We start from the raw sequence: 25,740 nt of genomic DNA on the forward strand, positions 1-25,740 counted from the left end.
ACGTTGTCTTTCGGACAAATTATATTGTATTGGTAGTGGATTCCCTCCTTACCTCACTATTATTCAGTGAGTTGGTTGAGATTCCATATTAATAGAACAATTGGTTTAGGAATATTTCGGAGAAAAGATTAAACAAATATTTAAATAGTTGTATATAAATATATATTGTGTAAAAACCCAAATAATACAATATTACTGTATTCTGTATACAAATACAATTTTACGTGTGAATGTAATGTATGTGTAAGGATGTTGTATGTGTAATTTTTTAAGAGTCTCTTGATTCTTTCGTATATTTACCTTTGAATTCCTTCAGAATTGTATCTTCCAATATACTCGACGTAACTAAATTCCAATGTTAAATCAATTTTCCAATTTATTATAATTATTTAATATTCTCTTTATCCCAATCAATTATGACAAACAATCTCAAAACTGAATAGAAAACATAAAACTCAATTACTATTTATTTTCATTCTCAATTCAGAACTAAGTGATCTCAAAAACTCAATTATATACTCTTTAATCAAACTCAAAATGAGATTCTCTTTATTCAAAAACTTCAATTATTAATTATTTGTAAAACTCAATACTCTTAAATCAAATCACAACTCAATACTAAATACTCTTCTTGTCAAATAAACTCAACTCAAAAATAAATACTCTTTAAATAATCTCAACTCAAAAATCACAACTCAAAAATCACAACTCAAATCAAAACTCAGAATAAAAGCTCCAAATGGAAACAACCTCGAAACTAGAGGTTTGTTTCAAAGAGCCTCTTAACTCAGAGACTCAAACTCAAAACTCTCAAAAACTCCAAGCTCCACATTGAGCTCTCTCTCTTCTCTCCCAAACTGACTGACCATAAACAACTTGTGCCTACTGTTTTTATTGAGCTGATTTCTGGTGGGAAAAAGTATATTTTTTTGTTGCCAATGTTCTTTATTGCAACCTTGCAATGTTGGGGTAGTGTTCCAGTTCATTTTGTATGGACATACTTTAGATGCAGCATTCTTTATTGCGCCATACTCTGTTTCTTGTGTTAAATTAGTTCACTTAGTTTTTCAATTTTATCATGAAAATTCAATAGGTCTTCTTTATTTAGGTTATTAATTGAATGTTAACATTTGATATCTAATTATTTGAACATCTCTAAGAGATTCCAAAGGCATTTCTTATAATGTTTATAAAGTGTTATTTGTTTTTTTGTGTTTCTTAATGTGTTCTCTTTTTTAAGTATTGTGTTAATGAATTATTAATAGTGTTAATAATTTATTAATTAGGAGTTATGAAATTCATACGTAACACTAAATATGAATTAGAGTTAATATTTTTCAAAATAATTAATTGAAATCAATTTTTTCAGTATGAAAATTTTTTATCGCACACGCAGTTATAAAAACTTATTGTGAATTACTTTTTACATATACTACTGCAAGTAGATTAACGAAAAATTAATGAAGGATATAAATATTAAATAATAAATATTATTATTTATTATTAAAAATTATTAATTAAAAAATACATTAAAATATAATTTTTTAAATTAAGAAAAAATTAAACAATAAGATTTTAAAAAAATATATGTATATATATAATGTAATTGTTAATGTAACAATCCTTTAAAAATCCTTTTTCTTCGTGTATTTTAAATTTTAGTTGATTTGATAATTTATTTAATTCGTTAAGGTCCAAGGAATAAAAAGTCCAAGAGCGATTTAACGGAAAGCGCTATAGAGAAAATAGCAGAGGCTTTGGCTACTACTCTTCCAACACCTACATTTCCTCCATTACCACCTCCTCAAATCCCATCTACTTCAAGAAAGGAAGATGAAATTAGTGCATTTTGCTGTGTTGTAGAACAAAAACTTCGGAATGCAACACAGCAGAAAGCTAATCGCGCAATGTTCGATATTTATAGTATTTTATTTAATATGGATACATGATACATTCTAGAGTAATAATCTATTTTTTTATTTGTATTTTTTTACATTGTTATTAATTGATGCACACGTGAACTTATTTATTTAATTATTATTATTATTGCTACCAAAATAATCATTTAAGAAATTAAAAAAGTTATTTATTTATTATTAATTTATCTTCAATTCTTTTTACTTTATTTAATTTATTTTTTGTCTTTTAATGACTTTAATAAATTAATTATAATAATTTAAAAACAAAAATGTCAATAAAATAAAATGCATTTAATTGAAAAGGATTTTATTTTTCTAATTAGTGACAACAACTATTATTATTAATAAATATTTTTTTACGGTCAGACCAGTCATACAGTCTTAAAATAATTTTTTTTAAAACGGACGAAATTAAATAAATCGTCGGTTGGATGCAGAAACGTGCCACTTCAGAGCAGTCTTGAAAAACGAGTCATTTCATAAAACATTTGAGAAACCGGCCATTCCAGCTGAGATTTGGAAAATATGCCAATTCAGAATTGATGTTCGTTTTTTTCTCTTTAGGTTGACACTACGGAAAGGTTATAAACTTGTACGAAAATGACTCTTCATGTTGTATTTTACATGTTTGTTATTATTGTTTGAAAAAGAGTATTTTAATGAATTTATTAAATAAATTTGTTAATTATTCATTATTTGATTAACAATTTCTAAAATCATAAAAATATACAAAGAAATTTATCTCAAGAAAAATTTTATAGTTACTCGTAAAGCAAATTGAATGAATTGTTATCTCTTTTGTTTTAGTGTGATAATAATTATTTTCCTTGTAATGTGTTATTAAATTAAAATTATTTATTAAATGCGATTAAAACTAATAAAAAATATTTCTTAGTATTAATTATTATTTTACAATTTATTATTCATAATAAGTGTATATTATTCAAATTAACTTTTAAAGGTTTAGTGGCATGGCATATTTATTAAACAAATTTAAAAGTATAACCAACACTCTCAATAAAATTAAAAAATGTCCTAAGAAGTGTTTACAAAACAATAAATAATCTAATTAAATAATCCGTAATTCAAAATGTTTAAAAATATTATATTTTCAAAAAAAAGTAATAACTAATAAAATTAATAAAGAATAATTATAATAGAAAAAAGTTAATTAATTATAATACAATTAAAATAAATAAAACAAAGAAATAAATTAAATAATTATTAAAAATAGTAATGAAAAAATCTTTTGTAAAAATTTATAACCATTCAATACTGCCAACTTAAAGAAAAAAAAACGAACGTCAATTCTGAATTGGCATGTTTTCCAAATCTCAGCTGGAATGGCAGGTTTCTCAAATGTTTTTTGAAATGACTCGTTATTTAAGACTACTCTGAAGTAGCACGTTTCTGCATCTAACTGACGAAATGTTTAAACGAAGCCAAGAATGTAAATAAATGATGGAATAGTTGTTTCAAATTTTATACTACAAGCGTTGCAAAATGATTCAATAAAAATTTATAGGAATGGAAATAAGCAAACTAGATCGTTTCAATATGATTTCGATTTAGTCGATGGTTTAATGTCAATAATGGCCTCTAATTATAGTCTACTAGAAAAAAAATTATAAACAATTTTTTGAAATATTCGAATAACTTCTTTTTGAAGAAACAAAATTTCTTGTCTTTTTGACATTAATATTATTATATTGCTGTAGAATTTGCCATTTTCATTAAGGATTTAATAGAAGGAACAAGTTCAGTAGTGCAGCTTGCCGCACTCGAAGACGATTCAGAGTAGAGACGAAAACCAGATATTTAATGAGCAAAAAAATATTTAAATTAAGAGCTAAATGTACCATTAATTGTTGGCCTAAAGAAAACGATAGCAACGATAGAATGTGAAGCAGCCTATCTTAAAAATTATCACGATTTAATTGGACGACTATAGGAACACTTAACAAAAAAAAATTAAAGAAGATAAATTTACAATTGATTATAGATAATCATATTGCCATCCTAAGGAACCTTCATTGCTGAAGTAGTCACAAAACTTTTCACGCATATGAAATGCTTCGCGAGTAGAAGAATTATTTCCAGTTCGATGAATATCCTAAAATGCTGATTGATCACCAACATTATTTCTCCAAGATCCTGGAATAAATCCATTTTCGTCTTCCCTGTCAATCAATTCCTGTGTCATATATGGGATTCTAATATCCTCATCTTCTAGATCTTGTAATCTTAACATATTATGAAGGCATATTACAGCTTGCATTATTTCAGTCACGTGTTCTGGATTCGATAGTATTGGTTTTCTAAATATCCTCTACATACTGGCAATTATTCCAAACATATTTTCAATTGTCCGTCTAGCACGACTCAGACGATAATTGAAAACCGGTCTCTGTAGACTGTTTAACACTTTTCCAGGATAGGGTCTGAGTAAATTCACTTTCAATGGAAAAGCCTCATCTCCAAGAATACAATACGATAAAATCGGTCCATCTTTAGAAACTTTCGATGCCGGAGGAATATTGAATAATCCATCTTCAATTTTTCTCCCTAAAATACTGTCACTAAAAATGCCTGCATCGTTTCTTCTTCCATAAGCACCGATGTCTACGAATGTACAAACGTAGGAAGCGGTGCACATTGCTAACAAAACAATACTGTGACTACCCTTATAGTTATAATAACTTGATATGTATTACTATATGTATTACTAAAAAAAAATTAGAAATTGACTAATGTCTTTTACATCATATACTGTAATATTTACTTTAATAAGTCGAAACGTAAACGAAAACGTTTATTAATAACGAATTTCGTTTATAACGAAACGATTATTAGTAAACAAAATTCACTATAATTATTTAGTAAAATTTAACTAATTCAAAACCAAAAAGTCAGTCTCTAATTCAAATTAGTCAAACTTTTTACTAATCAAGATTTAAAGAGTAATTAATAAATTTATTTTTTGAGGCGTCACATTATAAATGATTTAAATTCTGTTTAGCAAAATTTTTATAAAGTATTTTTATATACCCGACTTTATATTTGACTAAATTCATAATTTAATACAATTTCCATTAAAGAGAGTTTAAATTTATCCACGTTTCTATCAAAAGAGAATTTTAATCAAGTAGAATAATTATTCAGTGGGAATTTAAAATTTTTTCTAATCAAAACTTATCAAGAAAATTGTGATTGGATAAGTTTTAAAAATCGCGCTTAAATGTTTCCTCTAGTTTATATGCAGATAAGGGACAAATATTTTATTTTCGTTTAGTTGAAAATTCAACATATTTTTATCACAGATCTGTGTATTCTTAAAAAATTATTGCATAAAAAACACTTTGAAATACTTGAATAACAATGTGTTTGCCATCGAGAGCGCCAATACAGTGAACGAAATTCCACATTTCATCATACTCGTCCGCAATTTTTAACCATTTTTCTGACGTATATTTCGCTGGTAATACAGTTGGCTGTAAATTTTTCCAAATTGCCCTACAAACTTCGTAAATTATATTACTTGCAGTTGTTACACCCACTAAATATTGATAAGACATCGATACTATCGAGTCTCCAGAAGCAAGAAACCTATGTATGTATAAATTTAAAACAGCTTTTCCCCAAAAAAATATTTAAATTAATATTAGAGTTTAAAATGAAAAAGTGAGAAATGAGACCTTAAGGTCAGAGTGAACCGTTGAGCAGCTGATATAGGTTCTCGTATGACGAATTCCTTGTGGATGTCTGTACCAATTAATTGGAGCAAATTTTCTAATTGTGTTGCAGACATTCTTAAATAATTATGGAACCTCAAATCTTCCAATTGAAGTGTGGGAAAAATCGCATTGAAAAATCCACTTGTGTCTCTTATTTTAAAAATTGGAGCTACAAAGTATTTTTTCTTTTTATATTTTCTTTTTTTATTAGCAGTAAATAAAATTACTGCTAATGCAGCAGCTTTTCTTTTTCGTATTATATTTTGATAATAATTATTACATATTAACAAATAGTTAATGTACCATTCGTAATATCGTATATAATAATTATTATACCATTCTTCGTAATCGCTTCTATTATTAATTGTTTTAATAATTTCCATAATTAATTAAATAAATTTAAATCATTCAGGTTTGACATTTATTTAGGTTATTAAAACAAATTTTCAAATCGCTGCTGCGTCAAATCAATGTATCGCGTTTTTGAATATCGCCAATTGGCCGCGAATTTTTCGCCCCATGAAAATCAGCCTTTACGGGAAAAATACAGGGAAAAAAAGCGATCACGATTAGAGTTGATGATTAACTTTTTATCAAATTTTTCAAGAAAAAATGACAATTTTAGGAAAAAAATGTATTTTTCCACCAAAAACGAACAAAATTTTATTTAAAGGGATTTTTATATATTTTAACGTATTTTTACGTGTAGATTACAAAAAAATATAGCAAGCATTATTGGGGTTGATTATCATAGCGTTGTCAATGAAAAACCATGAATTTTTACGAAAAATACCTAAAAATGACTATGTACCCCCACCCTAGCAGCCACATCTTTTGACATAAAGAGCTCAAATTTGGTACACTTACGTATTTTTACGTGAAAATTACAGGAAAAATATAGCGAACTTGATTCGGATCAATTTACATAGCGTTGTCAGGGAAAAATCAAAAATTTCGAAAAAAATGATTTATTCTCCGTAGCGCACATAATATTCAACCCAAACTGTTCACAGGGTGGCGAGTGGACCGGGAAAAACCAGGAAATGAACGGGATTTCAAAAAGTGACCGGGAAATTCATTACTAAACCGGGAATTTTTTCATTTTTTAACATTTTTTTTAAATTCATCAAAAATAAATTTGTTCTAATTTCACAAATATAACTGTGGTTTATAATTACTAATGTCATAATATTGTATGTTATAATGTCATAATATTTTACTGAACTGAAGAAAGAAGTTTAATTCACAGTAGTACACAGAAAATTAAAGGGTATTAAAATAAGTTGCAACGCTTCTTATTTTAATCAAATTTTGCTTATTTTAATCTATTTTGGTATTAAAATAAGCAAAATTGGATTAAAATAAGAAGCGTTGCAACTTATTTTAATACTATAATTTCATTTAATTAGTATTATTTTGATGTTAGAAACTTGACATTTTTTTACAACCTTTGAATTTTGATAATTTAAAAAGTTATTATATTATTACAAACATAATGTTTTATATCGATTTTGTTTGTTTTACATATATACATATATAACTACATATCTATAAAAAAGCAATTTAAAAAAGAAATAATTCAAATGCTGTTTTCTATTAGCAAGTTTCAATTTATTTATAGTATTTATAAAATAATTTTCAACAGAACACGTTAAATTAATATGAAATTATCCATTTAATCAAATTGACAAAATATTCAGAAAATGTTTTATTTTTAAATGTTTTCACATTATTTCGTTTCGTGTTACTTAAATTAGGGAAATAGACTTTATTTTTTAAGCATTAAACGTTTTTAAATAAAAATTTGTCTATTGAAAGTAAATAAAATAATTTTGAATTATACTTTATTTAATGTGGGATATATCTAATAAAATTAACATAAATATGAATTACAATTTATTATCGAATGTTTGTTTCCCCCAATTTAGCTATGAATCGAGTTAATCGATTCCCGAGTGTGACGCATTTTAATTCTGCTTATAAGACTGAATTTCCGTGGGTTTCTGAAGATGCTTGTGATACTAAAGCGCATTGTACAATATGCAAAAAAAGTATTGATATTAGTTCAATGGTCAAGACAGCGCTTAAGAGTCATGCCAAAGGAAAGCAACACATTGAAAGAGAACATTTATTAGCTAGTAATGTGCCAGTTGATTTGTTTTTAAAACCGAAGCCATCTTCATCATCCCAAAAACCGACAAATGATGGTAATATTTTTCTCTCTTTTATGTTATCTTTGTAAATTATATTTTGTCGGTTTTTTAAAGGTTTTAAATTTAAAATTTTTCTTTCCAGATTCTGATACTATCGAACCTGAAAGCACAGTTGAAAATGTGTTACCTCAGTCATCTTTGGAACTCAATCCAAATTTTTCGAATCGAAATCAATATTCTACTACTGCTTCGAAACCCGCGAATTCAATGCACAAATATCTAATTCAGGATGAGATAACTAAAGCAGAAATTATTTGGTGTATGCATTCTGTAATGAGGCACATTTCTTACCGTGGCGCTGCTCACGCTGTAGATATTTTTCCTATCATGTTTCCAGATAGTGAAGTAGCAACAGTAGCACAGTTGAAAATGTGTTACCTCAGTCATTTTTGGAACTCAATCCAAATTTTTCGAATCCAAATCAATATTCTACCACTGCTTCGAAACCCGCGAATTCAATGCACAAATATCTAATTCAGGATGAGATAACTAAAGCAGAAATTATTTGATGTATGCATTCTGTAATGAGGCACATTTCTTACCGTGGCGCTGCTCACGCTGTAGATATTTTTCCTATCATGTTTCCAGATAGTGAAGTAGCAACAGTAGCACAGTTGAAAATGTGTTACCTCAGTCATTTTTGGAACTCAATCCAAATTTTTCGAATCCAAATCAATATTCTACCACTGCTTCGAAACCCGCGAATTCAATGCACAAATATCTAATTCAGGATGAGATAACTAAAGCAGAAATTATTTGATGTATGCATTCTGTTATGAGGCACATTTCTTACCGTGGCGCTGCTCACGCTGTAGATATTTTTCCTATCATGTTCCCAGATAGTGAAGTAGCAACTAAATTGAGATTACATCGTGATAAAATAGCATACACCATCGTTCATGGTTTAGGTTATTATTTTCAAAAGGAGCTCCAAGAAAAAATAAAATTTTCTAGTCACATTGTCGTCGGATTTGATGAAAGCTTAAATAAAGTAGCTCAGAGAAGTCAAATGGATCTATATGTAAAATTTTCGGATGATGATACAAATGAATGTAAAGTAAGGTACTTCTCATCCGTGTTTCTTACAAGTGTAAAAGCTAAAGACTTAAAAGAAGGATTGACAATGGCTTTGGGAGAAGAGCTTTTGATGAAAATTATACAATTGTGTATGGACGGTCCTGCAGTCAACCTGAGTATGGTTAGCAATCTGAAAAAGGAAATCGCATCAAAATGTCCTGACAATCCTACTCTTTTAGACATAGGCGTCTGTAGTTTGCATGTTGTACATGGAAGTTTAAAGGAGGGTATGAAAAAGACAGGATGGGATCTACATGAATTTTTGGCTTGCTTGTATCGTCTCTTCAAGGACAGTCCTTCTAGGCGAAGACATTAGACTGAAGTAACTAAGTCTGATATGTTTCCTCAAAAATTTTGCTCCATTAGATGGGTAGAAAATGTTAGGGTTGCTAAAAGAAGTGTTTTGATGTTACCATTCTTGAAAATTTGGGTAAAGAATGTAGATGTCGAAGACAAATTCATCGAAGCCAAGTTGGAATTTTTTATGTCTGCTGCTTCTTTAGTTGAACCTTTCCTCAAAGAGTTTCAATCTGATTCTCCATTGGCACCGTTTTTGTACACAGATATTACATTCTTGACAACGAACATTATGGAGCGATTCATAAAACCGGAGGTCTTAGAGAAAGCAAAATACGTAAAGGATGTAAACTTTGACGACGCTAATATTTTGCTTGCTTCACGGAATATAGATGTTGGATTTGCAACCAAGGGAGCTCTCGATTCTCTTCAGAAAAAGGGAACAAAACCTGAAGAAATAACGAATTTCATCACATTCTGTCGTCAGTGCTACCTTTATATGACTCAAAAAATCATGGACCGTAGTCCCATTAAATATAAATTGACTAAGGCTATTACTTCACTCGATCCTTCATTAATCCTCGAGCATCCTACACTTGCTAATAAACGTTTTTCGTCTTCAAGACGAAAGCTCTAAGCAATGCTTAGAGATTCTGAGCACAGAGACTAAGTGGATAGCTGGTTCAAAAGCTGACAAAATTAAGATTGAATACAAAACCATCTGCCAGTTACCTGGAAGTATTAAAACCATGAAGACTTTTGATCGAAAAAATTCTCGTCTAGATCATTTGTGGATGAAAATTTTATCAGACTCTGTAAATTCGTGTGCAGACTTATCAGCGTTCATAAAAATGATTTTGATTCTTGCTCAGAGCAATGCAACGCTTGAAAGAGGATTTTCAGTTAACGAGGAATGCTTGGTTTTCAATCAGAAAGAAGAGGACTATCAAAGATTTGTTGATTTATAAAATATTAATTTATAAATTTCAAATAAATTAAATTAATAAAATTTAAAAGTTTACAAAATTCAGAATACTTATTTAAAATGTAAAGAAAATTATTTAAAAAAACTTAATAGTTAAAAGATAATGTTAAATTGTTCATAAAAATTTGACCGGGGAATTATTTAAATTGACCGGGAAAAACCGGGAATTTGAAATCAGAAAAAAACTCGCCATCCTGGTTCATATTTGCTGTAAAACTGTATTTTTGCGTGAAAAATACAGGGAAAAAATGTAAGCGCGATTGGAGTTGATGATCAATTTTTATCAAATTTTTGAAGAAAAATTATAAATTTAAGAAAAAATGTATTTTTCCGCAAAAAACAAAAAAAGTTTATCTAAAGTAATTCAAATTTATATATTTTGACGTATTTTTACGTGTAGATTACAAAAAAATATAGCGAGGGTGATTGGAGTTGAAGTTTCTGGGGCTGTTAAGAAAAAACTGACAATTTTAGAAAAAATCATTAATTTTTTCCGAATACCGAAAAAAATTTTATCTAAAGGACTTCAAATTTACTATTTTTACGTATTTTTATGTGTAGATTATAGAAATAACTTAATAAACATGATAAGAAGTGGAAAAAGTGGACTTTTTCCTTAAGTTTATTTATTCAGTATTCATAACTCTAAAATAAAACAGGGGTTTCTTTATGTTCATTTCATAAAAATTTGGCTTTCTCGCGGAGGAAGCAATAATTTTGTTTAACTCATTTAGGTGATTTAAATTTAATTAAAACGCAAAATTTTAAAGCCAAAATTCGAATTATTGATTTTTTAACTTTCATTAATTTATTAAATTTACCTTAAATGAACCTCATTTACCTCAATGATAAGTAAAAAAGTCCTTTTCCTTTCATTTTCGTTTTTCTTACGACAGGTCCGAGAGTCCCTGTCGCCAAGATTTCCTTCTGTTTGTAATAAAATTTGTCAAGGTTCCGAAAATATATATTATACTAAAATTCACACACACATATATAGTATGAATGAATGCATAAAATATTTTAGACATAATATATATTTTTAATAACAATTAACTGCAATAATTAATTTCATTATTATTATTATTATTAATAAATAATTTAAATGTTATTTTTCAATCATTTATATTAAATTTTAATAAAAACTAGTAATTGTCGAAATTTATAATTATTTATTGTTTAAAATTATTAATATAAGTAAAATTAATAATAAAAATTATAAAAAATATAAAATTAATAAATAAACAATTAAAATTTAATACAATTTAACAATAATTAAATTATATTGATATTTAACAATAAATAATTATAAATAATTAAAATTTTAAATAATTACAACTATAATTTGAATGTTAGGTTAGATTATTATACAAATTTTTTAAAATTAACAATAATTATAGAAAATTATAAATAAATTAAATATAAGAAATGAATTATTCTTAAAAATCGTCGTAGAACCTAAATTCAAAAAAGGTTATGTAAACTAAGTTAATTAATAATTGTTAATAACAAATTATAATAAAAATTATTATTGTTTATAACAAAAAATTAATCTAATTGTAAAAAGATGCAAAATATAAAAGATCTCCCCTTCTTTCAGATTTTATCCCTACTTTTTGGAAATCTGTTTCTTTAAGGAACAACCCACAAAAAGTCTAAATTTTGAGTAAGGGTAGACCCTTAAAAACGCATGTTTGCGTAAGTCACGAGCTCATTCAAAAATTTTACATTCATTCAAAAACTCATTCAAAGATTTAAATTTCTATATTCAAACTCATAAAGAGTCATCCAAACAGTCATTCCAAAATTTACATTTCTGCATTCAAACTCATAAAGAGTCTTTCAAACAGTTATGCCAAGATTTACATTTCTACATTCAAAAGTTATTTTCAACATTCAAATTCTTACTCAAATCAAAATTCTAAAAGTTATTCAAATTTTATTCTCAAATTAAATTATTATTATTTGTTATAAAAATTTATAAAATATTATTTATGTTACATTACGTAACACTTATATTATTTGACATACAGCACATTTTTTTAACATTTGTTTTTATACCAAAGGAGGAACAATTTTCTTAAATTGTTTTTTAAAAATTGTCCTTTTTTGTATCACTTATATTATTTAACATACAACACATATTTTTCAAATATTTGTTTTTATACCAAATAAGTTCGATTCGAGTATGGAACCCTCGATTTTATTTTTATTTTTTAATAAGTACTATGGTGATACTGCGCCAGGTTCTGATCTCGGCTAAGTTACCCCCAGTCGGTAAGGTAGATTCCTACTTTATCAGTCGTCGCTAAAGTAGGAATCTGCGAGAAATTTCAACCCAGTTGGAGAGGTAGGAAACTGTTTTGTTGACCGAGTTAATTTACCGGCCACACAACAGATGGTACCACTAGTGATTAGCCCAATTGGGCTATGCCAATTTTTAAATTTTGGCAGGAAAATTGTTTATTGGTAATGGTCTGCCCATTTTACCGACCGACTTAGTTTACCGGTCACCAAATAGATGGCGCCACTAGTAATTAGCTTATTGGATTCTTCGTTATAAAATAATTAAAATGGTTAAGATCATAAAAGAGAGCAAAGGGAATCATCATAGACCCTGGTTAAAATTAATAAAGGGTTATAAATCAAGAAACTTCACTTAATAAATTTTTAATTTTTGGCGGGAAAAATGTTTATTGGTAATCGGCTGCCCGTTTTACCGACGGAATTAGTTTACCGGTCATCCAATAGATGGCGCCACTGTCGATTAGTCAAATTGTGCTAAATAGATTTCTAAAGTTCCCAGGTAAAAATGTTTAATGCTAATTTTTTACCCCGTTTTGTAGACCGAGTTAGATTTTTAAGTACTAAATAGAGGGCGCCACTATTGATTAGTTGAAACACGACAGGTCGACTTTACTCGCGAAACGAACTCAAATTAAAATTCTTAGTCTTTAACAAATATATAAAATAGTCTTATAAAAATCTTTAGAAAAATTTATCTTAAATATAAATCGACGATGATAAAAAGTCTCAGGCCCGTTCCACAATTAAGAGCTTGGAAGCTCAACTCCCGCGAAGAAATAATTATTTGCTGAAATAGTTTATGCTTATAATAAAGAAAATGGGTTTCGTTAATATAAATACTAATCCAATTAATTTACTCAATCCTGATTTACAACTCGTTTATTCAAAGCAAAATGCGATTAAATTCGTATTCTCTACAATTAGTGTTAATGGCTCGAAGATAGGATAATATCTGTCTGTCGAAATCATTCTTTTTGTCGTAGTTACAAAAAAACTAGACCCCCACCAAAAATCGAGGATGGATGGTCTTTCTCCTCCCCCAATTTCTTAAGAGAGGGAGAATCGCAATGGTCATGTTTTCTTTCCTTTTTTATAACTTAGGGACAAAATGGTCCATGGGGTTTTATGACAACCAGATGGGTGCCAGACTTACAAGTATCTGCTTCAAAACAGGATAAAAGTTATAAAATAATAAAATTTGGAAACGTGCCAAACAAGACAAATATGTATTTAGTTTTATACTCTAAAGTATTTGACAATTTATTCTTTTTATAATAATAGGTCCGGTTTTCGTTTCTTCCACTATACAGATATATGTATTACATTTTATTGCTCTATTTTATTTCGTTTTTTAGCTTTGAATATTTAGTATGTGAAAATATTATTTCTTTATGAGTCGTTTTGCCCATGTCACTCTGCCAATATCTTATATGTATAAGATATATTTAATAATTATTTAAATTAAACCGCGTGTTTTGCGCTCTTCCTAGCGGGCGAGGAGTGCATTGCATGCGCACGTTACATAGTCCAATTGGGCTATAAGAATTTTTAAATTTTTGCGGGAAAATTTTTAGTGCTAATGGCGCACTCATACCTTTTTGGCTGTCTGCCTGCCTGCAGGTTACCATGGCAACGCACAAGTGTGAATGAGACAGAAAATTTGAATATTCAAATTTTTAAATTTTCTGTTGCACTCACTTCCATGCGTTGCCGTGGTACCGACTACTAAATAGAAGGCGCCAATATTAAAAAAAATTTATTGATATTTTAATTTTATTATTACTTATTACAATTGTTTAATTTTTACTTATAAATAACACAGCCCCACAAAATAAAAGTGTCGTGCACGGCAGACCAGACTAGTCATTTCCTATGTATTTTGACGCGCTGAACACGAATCCGAAGTCCGTTTTGCTGCATCACGTCAGGATTTTTTTCTAACCTCCAAAAACCTGTCGGATTTTGAGAGATAGGCTATTTTTTTTAAAATTGATGGATTTAATTCAAACTTGGTATCTAGGGGTCTTTTGGGTCGCTGATGACGAATTTGAAGTTAGATTTTTAAAATTTAAAATGGCGGCTTCAATATGGCGGACGAATTTTGTAAAAATTGATGGATTTACTTCAAACTTGGTATCTAGGGGTTTTTTGGGTCGCTGATTACGAATCTGAAGTTAGATTTTCAAAACAAGAAATGAAAATTCTTATATACATAAGTAAGGTATTCACGTCTTTTTATGGTAGCGCACTCTTTTGTCCTCAAAGGATCTGTGTAATGGTTTTCTTTTCAAATTGGTGCCTCCAGGTACAATATCCCTTTTCAGCATCCAACAGTAGTCGGCCATCATATTTACATCCCATCTTCCTTGATAACGACGCTCAAATTCTTTAAGATCTTGATGGAATCGTTCTCCTTGTTCTTCACTGTAATCTCCCAAATTTTCAGGGAATTGATCCGGATGCGAGTCTAAGTAATGCAACTTTATACTCATTAAGCATCCTAACTTACCAAAGTTTTTAATCATATCACTAACTATTTGCTCCCAATTTTCACTCTTGTGATTACCTAGAAAATTTCCGACAACTGCTTTGAAACTAAGCTATGCGGCTTTCTCCTTTTTATTCATCTTGGTGATCATCTTTTAACAATTTGCGAATACGTGGTCCTTCGAAAACCTCTTCTTTTAGTTTCGCATCAGAGATTTCTGGAAACTTTTGTTCCAGGTATTTGAAACAGTTTCCTTTTTTATCTAAGGCTTTGACAAACTGTTTAATTGCTCCTAGTTTCGTGTGTAAGGGCGGAATTATCACCTTTGACGGGTCGATTAGGGGATTTTCTATTATATTTTTTGAACCTGGTTCGAAAGAATTCCTTTTTGGCCATTGTTTTTTAATGTAGTGATTTGCTCGATCTCTACTGTTCCACAAACACAGGAAACATGGTGTTTTTGTAAAACCTGATTGTTGTCCAAGTAGTATGCTTAAAATCTTTAAATCTCCACAAATTTGCCAGTTGTGTTCTCGGTATCTAATTTTATCCAAAACTAGTTTCATATATTCATAGTTTTCTTTCATTTCTGTTGAATGCGCTATTGGAATTGGGGCCATATTGGAGCCGCCATTTTAAATTTGGAAAATCTAACTTTAGATTCGTAATCAGCGACCCAAAAAATCCCTAGATACCAAGTTTGAAGTAAATCCATCAATTCTTACAAAATTCGTCCGCCATATTGGAGCCGCCATTTTGAATTTTGACAATCTAACTTCAAATTCGTCATCAGCGACCCAAAAAACCACTAGATACCAAGTTTGAAGTAAATCCATCAATTTTTAAAAAAAATAGCCTACCTCTCAAAATCCGTCAGGTTTTTGGAGGTTAGAAAAAAATCCTGACGTGATGGAGCAAAACGGACTTCGGATTCGTGTTCAGCGCGTCAAAATACATAGGAAATGACTAGTCTAGTCTGCCGCGCACGACATTTTTTTTTGTGGGGCTGTGTAATTGTTAATATATATTGTTTATGCAAATTATTATTAATTGATTTATTTCCAATTGATATATTTTACTTCTTTTTATTTAAGGTAAGTTTAATATTTTATTATATATTATTTTAATTAGAATAATTGTTTAATAGTTAAGGTAAGTTCAATTATTATTAAATTAGTTAAAACTGTAATGACCCTTTTTAAATTCCAATTGAATTTCATACCAGCTTGATTTTCATTTTCGATATTCTCGAATCAATATTCTACCGGCCCTGAGAGAATGGAACATTCTCATTAGTTAATTTCTTTGATGATAAATTTTTCATATTTTATGATGAAAGTTTAATTAAAAAACTTTTTTATAATAAACTTTAACTATAATTTTTTTAAAAATATGTGTGATTAATAATATTAATGATTAATAAACATTAATTTAAATTTATCTTATACGTTCATGTTTGTGATTCCCATCTCTTTCTGAGTCTTTACTGTGTGGCGCGAATTTTTAAGTTTTCTATCTTTTGATTTAGTAAATATATTTATTATTTATTTTTAAAAGCAATTTTTTATAAAATATTATAAAAACAATTTCTTAATGTAATATTTACAAATGCATTAAGAAACAGGATTTTAAAATAAAATACTGTAAAAGGTGACAAAAATGCTGTCAAATTCCGTAACTGCCTCATCCCTGAGCCGGCGTGTTTTACATTTAACCCAACTGACACAACAAAGAAGCCGGGGAAACCAAGTGCCTCGGCTTGTTAATAAAAATCATTTACAATTGTAATTATAATAATTTTACTTATAATTTTATTACATATTGTTAATGAATATATTATTTTTATAAGAAATATTTATTAACTCTAATAGGCAACAACAAACCCCCAAATTTATTGCACAAAAAAAATCTAAAGTGGAAAGAATTCGGATGTATTTTCTGAAAGAATACCTTAGAAGTGGTTAGTAAATTTGATTATTTTATACATATAATTCTCATTATTGTAAATTCACACATCTAAAAGTATTCTTTTTTATTTAACTTTCTGCAAATTTCACATGTCAAATCGTTCTTCTTTATCCAGTTTCTTTTTAATCGCCACCACGTGTCAAAAAGTCTCTTTTCCTATTATTCTGCTTTTATTAACTGGACATGTCTATAAGTGTTTTCTTTTTTATACTGTTTTTACTAAATTCCCATTTTAAAAAAGTTTTTTTTTTGCCTTATTATACTTTCTACAAATCTCAAATGGTAGCTTATTTTATTTTTAGTATAATAATACTTATTTAGTAATTAACCTTATTTATTATTTTATATGTTTTTGAATTTCTATGAATATTTTAGAAGTGGGACTATTTGAAAGTTAGGAGTAGAGGGTAAAAAGTATAAATTTAGGATCGCGAGCGAATGTGATCATTCTTTCTCTGTTCGCAGGTACAGCAGCAATATCCAGATCCCTTACCATTTACTGTCTTTTTTCTTGCATTATATTTTGTTATAATTACTATTTTTTACATTATTTTTTACTGTGTTTTAATTTATAGGTTAAGTAATTTAGTTTGTAAGTTCGTTTTGTTTAGTTTAAAGGTTTTAGTTTGTAAGAGTGTTCTTTTGGTTTTTTAGTTTGTAAGTTCGATTTCGGGTTGCAGAGATGAAGCGGAAGGCTACAACCACCGAGGAACCACGGAAACACCCCAACTACAAGACCATCGTTAATGGTGCCACATTTAAGTGATGTAAGTTTAAGACGTACATTTATCAAGCGATGGGTTGCAGAATGTTCAAGACTTGAAAATTTGTTGTACTTTGAAAATCTATGTACTTTACCTATCAAAAGCAAAGATGTGTGAGCATTCTGCAATCAATCGTAAGGTACCGCGCATTGTTTGAGTCATATATCGTAGATTGCGCTGGGATTGGTGACCCAGACATTAATAATCGTTTGCGTTGGGAAAAATGTTAAAGTGCTTTTGAGTGTAGACTATACACTAATGCGGTCCTGAATCTAGTGCATATTGATATTAGCGTTTTCTTGGACGATGCGTCCACACTTTTTCAGGACCTCATTAGGGGTGCTTTAAACAAGTTTGGGACACTTTAAGAGGGTAGAGAATGGTGAGGAGGTTGTTAAGCCTATTACTTTTGGGTGTAAGGCTAATAGCATTTTCCACACAACCCTATTAGATGATTGGTTTAATGAGAATATCAAACAACGGATCATGCGCTGTGTTGAATAGTTCTATTAAAAGGGGTCAAATTGGAACCTCCACTCGATTATAAGACTTAAGATTAATGTAAACAAATACAACCCAATACGTGCAAGCACTTACATCGGTTTACCTCTTATAATAAAGAATAAGCTTGCATGTATTAAAAAATTTTTTAATCATGGAGATAAAAAGTATATCTGTGATCGATGCTTACACAATTTTTATTCTCTAGAAAAGTTAAATGCACACATTCTAAATTGCAAACCAATGAATTATTGTAAAATAACGTTGCCAAAACCTGATAAAAGTATAATTACATTTAAAAATTATAAAAATAAGGAAAGAGTTCCTTTTGTGATATACGCTGTCTGTGAAAGCTTCCTTCTTCCCGCTGAAGAAGATGTAGATAATTTAAGTAAGACTGAAGTATTCCAACGGCATAAGCTATTAAGTAGTAGGTATTATATAAAATGTAGTTAGGATGAATCATTATCGAAGTATGTACCATGTCCGAAGCAGGAATCTGACCCTGCTAAATGGTTTGCTGAGGTATTAAGGCAATTATCTGATAAAATTATTAATATTTTTAAAAACCCAATATCCATAAATGCCTTAACTCCTCAAGAGATCAATGATTTTAAGCGAGCGACAATATGCCATATTTGTCATCAGAAAATACTGCCAGATGTTAAGAAAGTTCGTGATCATTGTCATCTTACTGGCAAGTATAGGGGTGCTGCGCATGAATCATGTAATTTAAACTATCAAGATTGTCAAACTATCCCCATAGTGGTTCACAATCCAAGTGGCTATGACGCCCACTTTATTATACATGCAATTTCAACGTGCTTTGAAGGTAAAATTAACCTCCTCCCTATTGATAAGGAGAAATACGTATCTTTCACAAAATATGTTAAAGGAAGTGAGGTTAAATTTAGATTCATTGACTCATTCCGATTCATGGCAGCATCCCTAGAGAAACTCGCATCATACTTAGATGACTATAAAATTGTACATTCTGTTTTTGCCAGTACAGTGACTGATCAAGATGAAATTAAGTTATTAACGAGAAAGGGTGTTTTCCCCTATGAGGAAAACTAATGTATTATTACTTGCAGATGTCCTTGAAAATTTCCGAGAACAATGTGTTAAAGCGTACGGGTTAGATCCTGTACAGTATTACACCGTCCGACAAAATTCAACTTTTTTTTCACACACGAAAAAATCAATGATTTTCAGAAACTAGGACCAAAAAAAAGATACCCGTGTCTGTCCGTTTTGCTAGATCAGGTCATTTTTTGCTTTTAGGGGTAAAAACAACCCTTAAATGAAAGGTAATAGGAAATCTTGTACAATTTAATAATTTTTTATGAAACCTGGTATCTCGGGGTTTTCCGGGTCGCTGATTACGAATCTGATGTCAGATTTTCAAAATTCAAAATGGCGGATCCAATATGGCGGTCGAAATTTATAAAAATTCACCAATTCATTTGAAAGTTGTTACTTAGGGGTTTTTGGGGTCGCTGATTACGAATATAATGTCAGATTTTCAAAATTCAAAATGGCGGATCCAATATAGTGGTCGAAATTTATAAATGTTATTAATTATTTATAAAACTTCGTATCTCTGGGTTTTTGGGGTCGCTGTGTACGCATCTGAAGGTAGATTTTTACAATTCAAAATAGATCTAATAATGTAGAAGATTAGAAAACAATATATAAAAAATAAAAATTTCCACATATGTGTTTTTTGTATATTGGACACCTTTTTAATGACAAAGCAGGCTTTGTAGTAAGTAAGAATATTTTTATTAGCTTATTAAGCTCAAGTAAGATCAATTTAAAGATGTGAAGTGATTGTTTAAAACTGCTGTGCAAAGTAAAAAAGTCTACAATTGTCATTTGTTTTATGTACTATTTTTCGTAACTATGCAACTGAAAACGAACATATAAACAACTGCCATTTGTTTTAACTTTGTCCAATATACAAAAAACACATATGTGGAAATTTTTATTTTTTAAATATTGTTTTCTAATCTTCCACATTATTAGATCTATTTTGAATTTTAAAAATCTACCTTCAGATGCGAACTCAGCGACCTTAAAAACCCCTAGATACCAAGTTTTATAAAAAGAAATAATATTTATACATTTCGACCGCCATATTGGATCCGCCATTTTGAATTTTCAAAATCTGACATCATATTCGTAATCAGCGACCCCAAAAACCCCTAAGTAACAACTTTTAAATGAATTGGTGAATTTTTATAAATTTCGACCGCCATATTGGATCCGCCATTTTGAATTTAGAAAATCTGACATCAGATTCGTAATCAGCGACCCGGAAAACCCCGAGATACCAGGTTTCATAAAAAATTATTAATTTGTACAAGATTTCCTATTACCTTTCATTTAAGGGTTGTTTTTACCCCTAAAAGCAAAAAATGACCTGATCTAGCAAAACGGACAGACACGGGTATCTTTTTTTTGGTCCTAGTTTCTGAAAATCATTGATTTTTTCGTGTGTAAAAAATCGTGTCGGACGGTGTTATACAACCCCCGGTTTAACTTGGGATGCCATGCTCAAGTACACGAGTATGGCATTGCAACTTATAACTGATATTGATATGGTTTTTTTTGATGAGTCTGGTATTAGAGGTGGCATAAGGTGGCCAACAATCATTATGGTTGGGCAATGGCTCAAGTGCTTCCATATGGCGGTTTTAAATGGGTTGAAAATGTCGACAGCTCTTTTAATTTTTATATACCTGATGATTCTCCTGTTGGATACATATTAGAAGTCGATGTAGAGTATCCTACAGTCATCCATGATACTTACAAAGACATGCCATTTTGTGCTGAAAATATGAAACCTCCGTTATCAAAACAGGAGAAATTATTGACAACTCTCCTACCCAAGGAAAAATATGTCATTCATTATCCTACGCTAAAACAAGTTGTTGAAAATGGCATTAAACTTGTTAAAATTCACCGCATCCTAAAATTAAACCGTACATCGATTACAATACTATGATGCGGACAAATGCCAAAAACCAGTTTAAGAAAAATTTATTCAAACTTATGATGAACGCGGTGTACGGCAAAACAATGGAAAATGTTCGTAAATAAGTCGACATTAAGCTTGTAACCCAATGATACATGGCCAGAAGAGTGTAATGGTAAAATTTTTACTGAATTTGTAGACTTGCGGAGTTAGATGTACAGTATAAGAGTTGAATATAAAGACTTTATTAAAAAAGCGAAAGGTATTAAATCAGGAGTTGTAAAAAAGACTATTAATTTTGATGATTTTGTTAAATGTCTACGAGATTTTGAAAGTCAAACTCGAACCTAATACAATATTAGATCTCGGCTTCGCAACCTCGAAACTGTAAAGCAGGTAAAGCTTTAAGTCCACTAGACGATAAGCAGTATTTGTTACCGGAGAGTACCGATACTTTTCCGTGGGGTCATTATGCGATCCCAACACTCGACGATATGTAAATTATTCGAAAAAAATGTCGGGATTTTTAAAGGCTGTGAAAAAAATCAATAAATGATACAATTTTATATTAATTTTATATTTTCTTTATTTAAAATATCCTTACACCTATACATAATAACTTAAGATTAAAACTTATACACTACCGTCCGAAATTGTGCGAACTCTGCTTTTTCAACAACTATAAAACTGTTCAAATCTTCAAAAATATTAAAACTAAAATTTTTTTCTCTTTATTTTATTAAAGTTAATAAAATTCTGAAAGAAATGACACCTTGACAAAGAGAATATGTTAATTTTTCAATTAGATATCTAAGAAAAACCCAATTTTCAATGTTTTTACTATTTTTTTTATTTCTCTGGCAAAAATTAATATTTTTAAACGTTCTTAGGCTCATTGAAATCGTATTTTGTTATGCAATTCAAATTATATAAAACAATTCATGTACACATTCTTCCCTAGCGTATGCAAACCGTGAAAGTTGGCTCATAAAATGTCAAAAAATTGTGATTAATATTTATATGACAAAAAATGATCAGTAAAATGTATAAATCTTAAATTTACTTACATAAATCAGAGAAGTTTAGAATGATATATTTACTTGATTTTTAAACATTATATTTTATTGTAGAATTAAATTTAAAATTTTTGACATTTTATGAGCCAACTTTCACGGTTTGCATACGCTAGGGGAGAATGTGTACATGAATTGTTTTATATAATTTGAATTGCATAACAAAATACGATTTCAATGAGCCTAAGAACGTTTAAAAATATTAATTTTTGCCAGAGAAATAAAAAAAATAGTAAAAACATTGAAAATTGGGTTTTTCTTAGATATCTAATTGAAAAATTAACATATTCTCTTTGTCAAGGTGTCATTTCTTTCAGAATTTTATTAACTTTAATAAAATAAAGAGGAAAAAATTTTAGTTTTAATATTTTTGAAGATTTGAACAGTTTTATAGTTGTTGAAAAAGCAGAGTTCGCACAATTTCGGACGGTAGTGTACATATATTAATTTAACATTGATTTAATATTGATTTAACATTGATTTAACATTGATTTAACATTGATTTAACATTGATTTAACATTGATTTAACATTGATTCAACATTGATTTAACATTGATTTAACATTGACTATAAATTATGCATACTTAACAAGATAAATGAGTGAATATTTCACTTTTAAAAGCTCCTCTTCATAGAATCCTCCACTGATGGGTTGATCTTGGTAATCCTTTAGTTTGTAAGTCATAGTTTGAGTTGATTCCACTTTATCAATTGTAAATGTTTCAGTAGTCCAATTAGGAGTATAACCTTTTTCGGAAATATTTTTATATTTGCTAACTCGCACTTTGTCACCAATTTTAAATTTAGATTGTCTTAAAGGAATTTTTCTGAGCTTGGAGATTCGATCTTTTAAAATATCAACATGTTGTGCAGTAACATCTTTAGGCTTCATTCCAATTGTTCTATGTTTTGTGTCATTATAAGTAGAAATGAGGTTAGTTGATATATCATACCACTTGTAATTTCCTCGTAAACTGAATTGCATCCACATTTTCCTTTTAAGTGTTCTACTACACTACCGTCCGAAATTGTGCGAACTCTGCTTTTTCAACAACTATAAAACTGTTCAAATCTTCAAGAATATTAAAACTAAAATTTTTTCCTCTTTATTTTATTAAAGCTAATAAAATTCTGAAAGAAATGACACCTTGACAAAGAGAATATGTTAATTTTTCAATTAGATATCTAAGAAAAACCCAATTTTCAATGTTTTTACTATTTTTTTTATTTCTCTGGCACAAATTAATATTTTTAAACGTTCTTAGGCTCATTGAAATCGTATTTTGTTATGCAATTCAAATTATATAAAACAATTCATGTACACATTCTTCCCTAGCGTATGCAAACCGTGAAAGTTGGCTCATAAAATGTCAAAAAATTTAAATTCAATTCTACAATAAAATATAATGTTTAAAAATCAAGTAAATATATCATTCTAAACTTCTCTGATTTATGTAAGTAAATTTAAGATTTATACATTTTACTGATCATTTTTTGTCATATAAATATTAATCACAATTTTTTGACATTTTATGAGCCAATTTTCACGGTTTGCATACGCTAGGGAGGAATGTGTACATGAATTGTTTTATATAATTTGAATTGCATAACAAAATACGATTTCAATGAGCCTAAGAACGTTTAAAAATATTAATTTTTGCCAGAGAAATAAAAAAAATAGTAAAAACATTGAAAATTGGGTTTTTCTTAGATATCTAATTGAAAAATTAACATATTCTCTTTGTCAAGGTGTCATTTCTTTCAGAATTTTATTAACTTTAATAAAATAAAGAGGAAAAAATTTTAGTTTTAATATTTTTGAAGATTTGAACAGTTTTATAGTTGTTGAAAAAGCAGAGTTCGCACAATTTCGGACGGTAGTGTAAATCTTTCAACAATAGATGCTTCTAAGTTACTCTATGTCGAATAAAAATTAATTTTATGTTTTTTCATTAAAGCTTCAAATTGAAAATTGTAGAATTCTTTACCTTTATCAGAATGAAGGTTCTTTGGAATACGTTCTTTTTCAAATATGAATTTCATTGCGTTAGTGACATCTTTTCCATTTTTAATTTTTACAGGAACAGCCCAAGCATACTTGGATAAAATATCTATGACTGTTAGTAAATAATAGTAACCTTTGTATATTTTTGAAGAAGGTAGCATTTCAACTAAATGTGCTTGCCAGGTGTCATCAATATCACGCATTTCTACGCGACAATGATGATAATTTTTTCTACCCTGTGTATGAAGTTCAGTCACTACTGTTAACTTTCGTCAGTCATCATTCTCTTTTTCAAAGTAAATGCTATTAGAATTGAATGTAATATTACTACTGGTGCATATATTAATAATAAAAAGGTATACACAATACATTAATTTTTTTCAGTTGTTCCTGCTGGATATTAGATAGTGGAAGTACCATCTCCTGTCATTTACCTTCCAGTCGCAGTGAAGACTATACATAATATTCAACTACGAATCATTGATAAAGACGGAGATTTAATCAATTTTCGAGATGAAACTATAACAATTCGATTACACGTTAAGTCAGTGTAATGGGTAATATATTTCATAGAAAAACTGGTGGAAACAAGTCACCATGTCAGAAATCATTCAGTTCGCAAGAGGCTAACATCTCAGAATTTACGTTCCCTGAAGCAGCTCGTTCTACGAGTTTATCAAGAAAATCAAAGAAAGAAAAACTAATAATTCACATATTTTTCTTTTTCTGTTGTTGTAATAAAAATGGAAGAGACTTTAAATATTCTAAGTCCTGTAAAATATGATAATTCTCTAGCACACTGTGATAAATAAATTCCTTTATGCTCATCAACCGCACGTTTCATCAGCATTTACTAATAGTGATGAGATTCAAATTGTAGTTTAACATTAAGAATTATACATTCTTCCTTTAAAACTAATAATACTGCTGTAATAAATACAATTATTCGTTATGAATTAAATGGGGTTGAGATTCATCATTGCAAAAATGTTGGTCTAACGACAACCATAAAATCTTACATTTCTTAAACACCTAATCAGATAATTTATGCTGAAAATGCAGGTTACCTTGACCTTGATGATGCTAGTAGAGTAACTAACACTGATGAATATTTTGATGTAAATATACCACTAAATATTATTCTTGCATTTGCTTAGGACTATCGAAAAATTGTTGTAAATATAAAACATGAACTTATGTTAACAAGATCTCGTACAGTCCTTAATCGTTTAGTAAACATTGACGGATTAAAGCGTGAAGAATTCAAAATTGTAATTAATAAAGTTAAATGTATCATTCCATATTTATTTGTTAGTGATCGACAATAAATTGAACTACTAAAATACACTGAAAAAGATTCACCTATAACGATGAGTTTTAGAGTATGTGACTTGTATGAATATCCTATGATTCTTGCTACTCGAAAACATA

General features: G+C 29.1%; 1 protein-coding gene across 17 annotated transcripts in view; it reads left to right on the forward strand.

The window, feature by feature from the left end:
- LOC127276984 (neuroligin-2) overlaps positions 1-25,740 on the forward strand; it is an 856,047-nt gene that overhangs the window by 249,108 nt on the left and 581,199 nt on the right. The window lies entirely within an intron of this gene.

Source organism: Leptopilina boulardi, unplaced genomic scaffold (genome assembly GCF_019393585.1).
Source record: "Leptopilina boulardi isolate dan_hultmark-lab unplaced genomic scaffold, ZJU_Lbou_2.1 LbouV2_162, whole genome shotgun sequence".
Lineage (NCBI taxonomy): Eukaryota > Metazoa > Arthropoda > Insecta > Hymenoptera > Figitidae > Leptopilina > Leptopilina boulardi.